This window comes from Lepidochelys kempii, chromosome 20, assembly GCF_965140285.1.
Source record: "Lepidochelys kempii isolate rLepKem1 chromosome 20, rLepKem1.hap1, whole genome shotgun sequence".
Classification (NCBI taxonomy): Eukaryota; Metazoa; Chordata; order Testudines; family Cheloniidae; genus Lepidochelys; species Lepidochelys kempii.
Genome location: NC_136399.1, coordinates 26,596,199 through 26,605,873, shown reverse-complemented (window position 1 = coordinate 26,605,873; position 9,675 = coordinate 26,596,199). Strand labels below are relative to the sequence as shown.

At 56.2% G+C, this 9,675-nt stretch overlaps 2 protein-coding genes across 2 annotated transcripts in view; one reads left to right on the top strand and one right to left on the bottom strand.

Annotated features, from left to right (window-relative positions):
• TYK2 (tyrosine kinase 2) overlaps window positions 1–9,675 on the bottom strand; it is a 65,008-nt gene that overhangs the window by 52,533 nt on the left and 2,800 nt on the right. The window lies entirely within an intron of this gene.
• The window catches only part of PDE4A (phosphodiesterase 4A), a 168,323-nt gene continuing 158,941 nt past the window's right edge, over window positions 294–9,675 (top strand). Inside the window, exons 1-3 of the mRNA XM_073318230.2 lie at window positions 294–2,528; window positions 3,173–3,291; window positions 3,946–4,151. The gene's annotated coding sequence lies outside the window, so the exon portion shown is untranslated. The remainder of the gene's footprint in view (window positions 2,529–3,172; window positions 3,292–3,945; window positions 4,152–9,675) is intronic.

Below are 9,675 nucleotides of genomic sequence, written 5' to 3'. Positions count from 1 at the left end.
GTAGGAGGACTTCGGCCGCCGCACGGGATTCCGCGGCCGCTCAGTGCGCATGCGTCCCCCCCCCTCCCGCGCCCCACCTGGCGTAGGCCTTAAAGGGCGACGCGCCGCACATAGGGCCTGAGGGGTCAGGGGGCGGAAGGCTCCCGCCCAGCTGTGTGCACGCTGCAGGGAGGGGGGAGCAACCTCCCAAAGCCACAGGCAGCGTGGGTGGAGGGCGCCCCCCCCCCCGGTGATGATGGCCCTTTGCTGGGGGGGCTGTGGAAGCCCCAGCACCCCCACAGAGAGCGGGGCGCCCGCCGTGCCAGGGGCTGCCCCCCACAGCGCGGCCCCCCGCCCCGCCGGGCCTACGCGCGCCAAGGCAGAGCCAGGCCCGGGAGCGGGGGCAGCATGCCCAGCTCGGGACGTCTCCGAAAAGGGGGGTGGCTGTACCGGGCCGCTGGGCTCCTTTGCCCCGGCGGGGTCGCGTGTGCCAGCTTCTCCCCGCACCCGAGGGCCAGACCTTCGCCTAGACCTTCGGAGAAAGTCTCCTGTAGCCTGAGAACGCCGGGAGCCGGAGCTTTGAGGAAAATCCCAAATATCGTGAGACCCTCGAGGAAAATCCTGAGAATCGGCAGCACGATTCTCTCATCTCAGCGCATGAGGTCTGGACCCTTGTTCTTGCAAAGCCCAAGTCGCCCATTAGACCTCTGAGGTCAGCCCAGTCTGGCAATGGGTTCCCTGAGGACAGCAAAGCTGTGAACTTCGCTCCCACAGGGACAGCACCTGCGTTTGTACTGAAGCTCCCTCAGAACTGCTGGGTTCGGGCTGTTCTGACCCAGGGTGCCTTTGAGCCAAGTTTCCCTTTGAGGCTTAACCTGCCACGTGGGGCTAAGTGGTGTATATAGGCAAAGCCTCGTTGTTTTAAGGGAGGATGCACCCATTTCTGTCAGCTGAGGATCTGGGCACCGGCATGGCAGCTGCACCCGATCCACAGAGGATATAAGATTTGTCATCCCCCCTTGGGAACTGGAGCCAGATTTGGAATGGACTCTCGCCAGGAGCAGGATCAGTCCACTCTGCTACCCTACAGCAGGGGTTCTCAAACTTTTTCTTTCTGAGCCCCTCCCTGTGCTATAAAAACTCCACAGCTCACTTGTGCCCCAAGAACTGTTTTTCTGCACATAAAAGCCAGGGCCAGCATTAGGAGGGTAACAAACAGGGCAATGGCCCAGGGCTGGACGCCACAGGGGCCCTGCGAAGCTAAGTTGCTCAGAATTCTGCTTCCACCATGAGTGGTGGGGCTCAGAGCCCCGGGCTTCAGCCCCATACCATGGGACTTTGGCTTTCTGCTCTCGGCCCCAGCAAGTCTAGTGCTGGCCCTGCTTGGCGGACCCCTTGAAACCTGCTCACAGCCCCCCAGGAGGTCCCGGACATCTGGTTGAGAACGACAGCGTGCTGCAATATGAACAGAGAACTGCACTTAACCCTGCAGCCACTGGGGGTCTCCCTGCCACAGAAGTATGGGTGCAAATATTCTTCTTGGCAGAATGGCCATCAGATCCCTTCCTAACCCTAGGGTGCAGGGTTGGGACATGGCCCACAGGGTATTCCTCAATGTCCCTGGCACTCTGCAGTCTCCGGAGCTGGGAAGGGTGAGAATTGACTCCTTTACTCTCAAGAGGCAGAGGAGGCTTCCCAGTTTGCACCCCTGCAATCCCGTAAGGGGCATCCCATTGGAAAGCAATGAGGAAAAGCTGTGTCTGACCTCAAGCGGCATTGTGCTAGGTAGCAGCCTCCCTCCAAGTCAGAAATGGACAGCAATGACCAATGGACATGGGGGAGCAAACCCCAAATACAGCATGAAGCCCTCTCCTGGTGGGTTTATCCCACCTCTGACAACGACCCAAGGGAGCTGGCTTTTCCTGACACGTTGGCAGCACGTTGTACGGCTTGTCATGTCACTGAAGCGAAGAGAGCTACCCAGCTCTGCAGTGAGGGCTCAGTTCCCAGTCTCCCTTACGTGTCATGGGGCTATTTCCACCAGGGCCAGTTGCTACCCAATGAGAATGGTGCAGGATTTTTATATCCACTTTGCACAAGTGCGAATGACCGCACAAAGTGCAGGGAAATGGAGACCCTGGCATGCTGCCTCGGCCACTTGACAGCACGTCCTGACTGATGACCCTGGAATAGAACCAGAGGAGAATATTTTCCTCCTGAGCATCTGGGATCCAAACACTGCTGTCCTTGCGCAATCGAAAATACCTCTCATTTTCAGTGCAGGCTCTGGCCCCAGAGTCTCAGCCTCACGCTGCCTGTCTCCTTTCCTTATCCGCTCTCTTAACACCCCTGGTAACAACAATGCCAATCAAACACAGCACTGAACGCAGACAGCCTTGACTAAGCAACTCTGTGAAGAGCTGTCACAACCTCATCAGCTCTGCATGGAAGGAGCCACTACTTGATATTCTAGCCTTCAGCTGGGTGTCGAGACTGTGCTCCATGCTTGACAGGGAGATGACTTCCTGAGCCAAGAATCTGCCTCCCAGGTGTCAGCACTTGTTGCAGGGATTGTGGGGGATGGATTGTGGCTGGGCTCAGCTGGTCTAATTGCAGTTAGGAAGGAGGATTTATGGAGGATGGAATTTACTGGTGCTTTGGGGTTTTGAGAGTGTTGGAAGTCAAACAGGAGGGATGGGCCATCCTCCAGCCCCCAAACTGTGTGGCCAATAAACAGATGCTGTATGCTGTTCCAGAGGTGGCTGCTTTTAAGTGGAGGGTAAAATGATCCTTGTGTGGTCTAGCAGACAGGGTGCTGGACTGGGCCACAATAGCCCTGGCTTCTATTCCTGGCTCTGGTAATGGCCTGCTGGGTAACCTTGGACAAGTCACTTCTTCCCTCTGTGCTTCAGTTTCCTCATCGGTAAAATGGGTATAATGACAGTGATCTGCTTGGTAATGCACTTTTGGAGCTATGTAAAAGCGAGGTATTATTGTTATGGACCCCCTCGGAGGGGTAACTAATGCTCTGAGCATCTCCTCTGGAAGCTGCTAGAGAAGCTCAGGGTGGTGTTATCCTGCTGACTTTTTGCTTTGTTTTGGGTTTTTTACTTTTACCCTTTAATCACTTACACCCTCTGCTTCAAAATCACAGCACTGACCCTGTGATGACACCTCTTTCCTTTCCCGTCAGGGGCTGATCCCAGAGAGCCTCTTCTCCACTCTTCCAATTCGTCTTATTGCCCTGGGGTGGCAGCGTCGCCCTCTGAGGCCCTGACCCCACAGTGATTATGCATGTTACGTTAGAAGCAGGTGAGTAGCCCCTTTGAGCTCAGTGGGTCTGATTCTGAGGTACTCTGTACCTGGGGCAGGCATGGATGGGGTGGAGAAGATGGCTTTAAGCATCCCTGTGTGCGCCTTGTATTCCTGGGCCTCCATGGTCCCTGTGTAAGTTAGAGTGGCCGAAGGGCTGCTCTAGCACTCTGCCTCCCAGCAACCAGGGGAAAAGGAGATGAGCCGTAGTGCAGTGACCCTCCGCCTTCACCTCTGACCTTCCCTTACTCGGGGAGCAGGCAGGGTGTACTTGCAGAGCCTCTGTACTAGCTGGTGAGGCCCCTGCATGGGGGAGGATTCTTAAGGGGGTGCATTTCCCCCCACTTTAAGGCCCCTTTATGTAGCCGAACTGGCCTGAAGGAGCCAGAGTGTAAGTGAGGTTTCACACACAGCAGCAATCCTATCTCTCCCAAGTCAAACAGATGCGTAAGTCTTTGCCAGATTGGCGCCCAGGTGCGTGACCTCATCACTGTCTCCATGGCAACAAGATGTGATGTCATACATGCAGGGCTGTGCCCCCGTTTCCCACAAGTCTTGCCGCTAAACTGACAGCCGCCAATCTTTAAAGCGACGACTGCAGTTGGTTCCTGAGCACAGTCTCTCACCGGGCTTTCAATTCTTTCCCTCTTGCAGGGAGCAATGTGACCAGAGAGAAAGCGGCTCAGAGGAGACCAGACCACAGCTCTGGAATGACCAAAAAACGGAAACTTCATCTTGCCACTGAGACGCCTTTAGAAACTATCCCTGGGAGGAGGGGGGGAAAGTTTTGTGCTCTGGTTATCTGCAAATAATCTGTCATTTCTGAGGAGATGAGACACATGCACACCAGGGCTGAGGAGGTGAGTAATCCCCACTATGACAGAGATGACAAGGAGCCTTCACCACTCTTTTCTAGTTAGAAATGATCAGGCTAAACCCTCGGGATCAGGAGTTCGAACAAACAGCTATGCTCTGGGAGACAGCAGCTTGGGGTCTGAGCCTGGGTTTGCTCTCTAGCAAGCTTCCTAGAACCCTGCACTCCCTTGTACGGGGCTAGTTATTGCTAGGATTAAAGGCAGTGTGACCTAGAGGGTAGAGCGCTGAGACTTGGGAGACCTGGGTTCTATTCCTGGCTCTTACACTAGTAGCATTATTGATAGAATCAGGATCCATTGTGCTAGCCGCTGTACAGACAGAACAAAAAGACAGTCCCTGCCCCAGAGAGCTTCCAGTCTACGTATAAGACAAGAGATGACAGATCGGTACAGACGGGGGAGTGCAATGAGTGAATACTGGTCAGCATGGCGGGGAGTGGTCTCTGCATACCAGGAACCAACTATTGCCAGGTTGGTTGTTTTGTTGCTGGATCACCTCGGAGCAAGTCACATTGCCTGCCTGTGCCTCAGTTTCCCTAGCTGTCAAGTGGGGATAATGATATTTATCCCTTGATAGCCATGGACGGAAAGTACTGGGTATTAACCCGGTTTAGTTAAAGTGCTGGAAGCCCTTGTGTGGGCCCCCTTTTTCTTGTGGTTTAAGGCCTTGGGAACGTTCACCAGTTTAATTTCAACTGGATTTAGCTAAACTACTGCAAATGTGCTGTGAGGTCGCTCTTATTTCCGCATAAGAGCGGCTTAGCTTCAGTCCCCCATTAACTCCAACTACACCACAAAGAGCCACTTGTAAACTGGATTAAGAGCGTCTATTTGGCTGTTTCCCACCAGTTTAACTGAACTGACTCAGTTCTGGATGTAGACAAGTGGGACGGCAAAACAAACTCCTCCTGCTCTGCTCTGCTCTGCGACACATCTGTACTGCTACTCAGATGGCAGGTGGGTGGCTGGGACAGCCCAGGGCTCCGAGTCCGAATTATGCCCTGCATCATGTGCTATCATTTACACCAGAGCAGGATGGACCTGTTCTGATCTAGAAGTGTTTCCCACCATGCTGCCCTGGTGTAAGCGCAGAGCAGCTGAGAGTCAGGCCCCAGGTGGATCTGCAGGGGTCAGAACGGATAGGTTGCGATGCAGAAGCTCCATGCTCAGAGGACACCTGCACTAATCTGAAGCCTGCTGCCCCACATTTAGGGGATCAAGTCCATACTGAGCTGGGGAGGGCAAGGCTGGCTTTACAACCCCTTTACTCTGGATTCTGGGCTGCTGTGGGGCAAAAATGGCTCCTGGCGTAAGACAGAGCAAACAGGTGCCTATCAGTGGCACAGAGCAGAATCCGTGAAGCACCAGGTTATCCAGGCCTGCCCCCGATCTGCCCACAGCAGCCGCACGCTGTTCTTGGGTGATGAGATTCTCTCCAGTCCATTGTGTTGAGTTTATGTCCCATTTGCCCCTGCACACCCCCAGAGCAAGGGGCAGATTCTCTCTCACTGTTAACAAGAGATCTGATAAGTCAGGCTATTTTGCATTCCCCCCCCCCCTTAGTGCCATGAGCTATTCTCGGCCTGCGAAAACCTTCGCTGAGCGATGCCTCGGTCACAGGGCTCCTCGCCTCCGAGTGACCCACCCTGGCCCTCCCGTCACCTTGCCATTTGCAGAGCGCTGCTTTCTCGCCGGTTCACCTAAGGCTCTGTAAATGTCAGCCGGGTGAGCGAGGCACACCCACTGATGGTAACAGCCAACAGGAGGGGCGTCGTTTCGAGCCCCGCAAAGATCTGCAGGTTGCGGACTTCACGCAAGTCGAGCACGTCTAGGCCTAGACCTTGTGGGGAATGAGGAGGTGGCCGGGGAGCAGGCAGTGCCACAAGCTGCTGAGGAGCTTGGTTAGCGCAACAGAAGGCCGAGCCTCCCGTGGAGTTCTCTCCGCATGCAGCTGATGCTTATAAGGAAGGGGAAATGAGGGGAACGAGCGCAGTGCCCTGGTGGGGTGCAATGGATGCAGCAGGGTTCGTGGGTAGGGCGCTGAACCAGGAGGCAGAAGGTGGTTTTAGTCCTTCCTCTGTCACTGCCTGGCTGGATGAGCTGGGGCAAGTCCCTCCTGCTCTCGGTGCTTCCGTTTAGCCTGGAAGCGTAACTCACGGCTCCGGGTGACGTGAGTCTGCGACAGCCTCCAGCTAGGGAGTCTGGCTCTTCAGCACAAGCTACAGAGACGTGTGTAGGTCTCTGGTCCTATCCCCAGTGCTCACCTAGATGGTGTCTGTCACAAAAGCTCTTTAGGGTAACGCTGTCTCTTGCTTTGTCTGTGCAGCGCCCGGCACAGTGCGGGAGCCAGTCTTGGTAGGGGTCTGTGCAGCGCCCTGCACAGTGTGGGTCTTTGTCAGGGTCTGTCCAGTGCCCGGCCCAAGGTGGGTGTCAGTTGGGGGTCATGTAGTGACAGGCACAGTGGGGGCACTGTTCTAGGTTGGGGTCTGTGCAGCGCCCTGCACAGCGAAGGGCCCGTAGGGGTCTGCAGTGCCTGGTGCAGTGGGGCTCTCATCTCCGTTGCGGCCTCTAGGGGGTTACAGTAACTGATGTACTATTAAGTGTCTGTTGTGGCTGTAAGTTGTTCACGTGACAGCTAGCATGAAGAGGCAGGGGCCAGAGAAGTGGTCCTTTTCCCCAAGACCTCCATAATGCTGCAGAGTAACCGCTTAATTGTATTATTGATCCAGGTTAAGCCTTAAGCTGTTTGTCAGAAGGACTCTCTCCCAGTAAAAGCAGCCTGGATTGTCTTGTCTCCTGATCAATTGCATGCTTCCCTCTGGGTCAGGGCCTGGCACAAACAGCCCTGGCTGCAGCTGTGTAGGACAGCAGCACCTGTGCGGGTAGGGTCTGGGGCACAGAGAGACTAAGTGACTTGCTCAGAGTCGCTCAGGGGAGTCAGTGGCAGAGCCAGAAATTGGACCCAGCTTTCCTGGGTCCCAAGCCAGCCCCCAAGTCATCAGTCCAGTCTTCCTAGGGCCGTGAAGTCATTCAAGCCCCCCAGTGAGCTGGAGCTGGGGTTGGTGGCGGGGCGGGCCTCTGGCTCAGTCACCAAAGCTGCACGCCTCGCTCACCACTCGCTTACCCCAGCTCTGAGTGGCGTGAACTCTGCGAGCTTTTTCATCTCCCTGGACTCATTTGAGGATTCCTTGGCCGCTTAGCAACTCCTGCTTTGCTTCGCCCTCCCTTCCTGCTTATGAGATTGCTTCTCCCCATGCTGAACTTACCTGTGGTTCTGCCTGTGGGGCTTGGAATAGATTCTGTTCCAAGAGGGAAACAGAGTCACAGAGCATTGTGCGAGTGAGGAGACCCCAAACGCACAGCACCTTCCCCGTGAGTCGCCCACCTAGGGCTGAGGATTGCCGGATGGGGAATGCCCTCTGGCTGAGCCTGGAGCCGGATGGAGTCCTGCAGTACCATCAGCCTCCAGTAACCAAGGCCAGGAGCTCTCTCTATTATTTGCATTAGGGTAGCAACTGTGAGGAAGGACGGCCCAGTGATTAGGCACTAGCCAGACACATGGGAGACCTGGGGTCATGTCCCTGCTCTGCCACAGACTCCCCGTGCGATATTGGGCAGGTTACTGCAGCTCTGTGCCTCAATTTCCTCTTGCGGTACACTGGGGATACTAGACCTGCCTGGCCTCCCGGGGGGGTTGGAAGGATTAATGCCCTAAAGGCTGTGATGTGCTTAGATACAAGGCAGTACCTAAGAGAGGCCCCAGCTGAGAGCGTGGCCCCATTGCGCCCTGCAGGGACAGTCCCTGCTACAGAAATCTGAACACACGTCACCAGGGTTCTGACCCTCATTTGGCAGCTGGAGAAGGGGGGCATGGAGCGGTAAGCCTCAGCTTTGGAAAGGTATTTAACTCCCATGGACACTAAGTGACTTCCCCATGGTCACACCAGAGGTCTGCCGCATCCCAAGCCAATGTCACGACGCATCCGATGCAGCGCCCAGTGCATCTAGCACCTGGAGCAGCAGCTGGATTTCAGGGACGTTCCTGGCTGGTGGAAGGTCTCGTGCCAGCCCTCCACACCGGACTGTCCAGGCAAGACTGGCTGTTGTGCTCCAGGGGGATCTCGGAGGGCATAAGCCCCAGACAAAGTGGCTGCAGGGTGTTGCCAGTCTTAGTGGGATGAGAGGGAAGCACCAAAGGACTCTCCAGTTACTCACCCTCCCCTGTGGCCAACCTGCAGAGCCCATGCAAGGCATAGGCAGACCAAGCAATTGCTTAGGGCTCCGAGCAGCTCAAGGAGGCCCCCTGTTTGCTTTTTATTATAAGAGCTTGCCTGTTTTGGGGGGGGTGTGATATTCCTGCGTAGAGCCCCCAGTGACTGCCAACTTGGCATTCGTGTGTGTCATCCCTGGCGTCAGCGCTGGGCCTGGTAGGATTCTGCGTACTCCTTTTCCTTGCTTGCGAATTAATTCCCCAGCTGCAGAGTCTGGCTGATCAAAGGCTGCGACAGCTGTGGGGAATTCCGTCTGGGGCTGCTAGTCACTGTCACAGCTCCCTGCAGCAGCTAGCCACGCGCTGGCCTGAGCCCCTTTTGTGAAAGGCCTAGGGCGGAGCCCCAGAGCAGGGACAGCTGGGCTGTGCAGGGAGGGGTCCCCCCCATGCTACCCCTGCCAGAGTGTCCCTGTGAAAAGGTTTGGCCTCTGGGCGGGGCTTACAGACCCCCCTACTGTCCTAGCTCGGCCCCCCAGCTGGGCTCCTGAGGAGCAGGGCTTTCAGGGCCCTGGGTTCAAGCCCTGGATCTGCTGCAAGCTCCCCCGTATGCTGTTGTCCCTTGGGGGTGGGGGGCAGGGGGCTGGTGCTGCCAAGGGAACTGGCCACCAGCTGGGGCATGGTCCCTGCTGCCAGTTACAGGGCTGTCCCATCGACCCAATGGGCGTGGGTGTGAATCAGGAGTGACTTCAGGTGTGAGCAGAGGAGAACTGGGCTCCTAATTGCCTCCCCTCTTCCAGCCCCTGGTGAAGCCCTCCCAGCAGCATTTCAACTTCAGCGCCGATTCTCTGCTTCACCATTTGTAATGGGGATGGAGAACGGCAGCCACAGGATCCTGCCCCCTGAGCTGAAAGGCAAAGCCTCTGTCTGTTGCTCTGAGCTTGGCTGGAGCTGGGAGGACATAGGCCAAGGCCCCTTCAGCCCTTAAAAAGGGGCCAAAAATGCCCCTCGCTCAATTGGAGCCTCCTGGTCAGCAAGGAGATGCAGGAAGGGCCCTGCTTCCAGCCCCCAGTACAGGGATGGATATGGGGCATTCCTGCAATACACTGCTTCGGGGGGGGGGGCGGGGCGGGGCGAGCATGGGAATCAGAGCAAGAGTTAGAGCAGCCCTGGGACTGCTCTAACTGCCTCATGGGGGGCACCACAGGTAGGGGGAGAGGGCTGCTGCCATTGAGGCAGCGATATCCACTAAGCAGTGAGTCTGAGCTGGAGGCTGGGATAGCAGTTGAATTGCAGAAACGT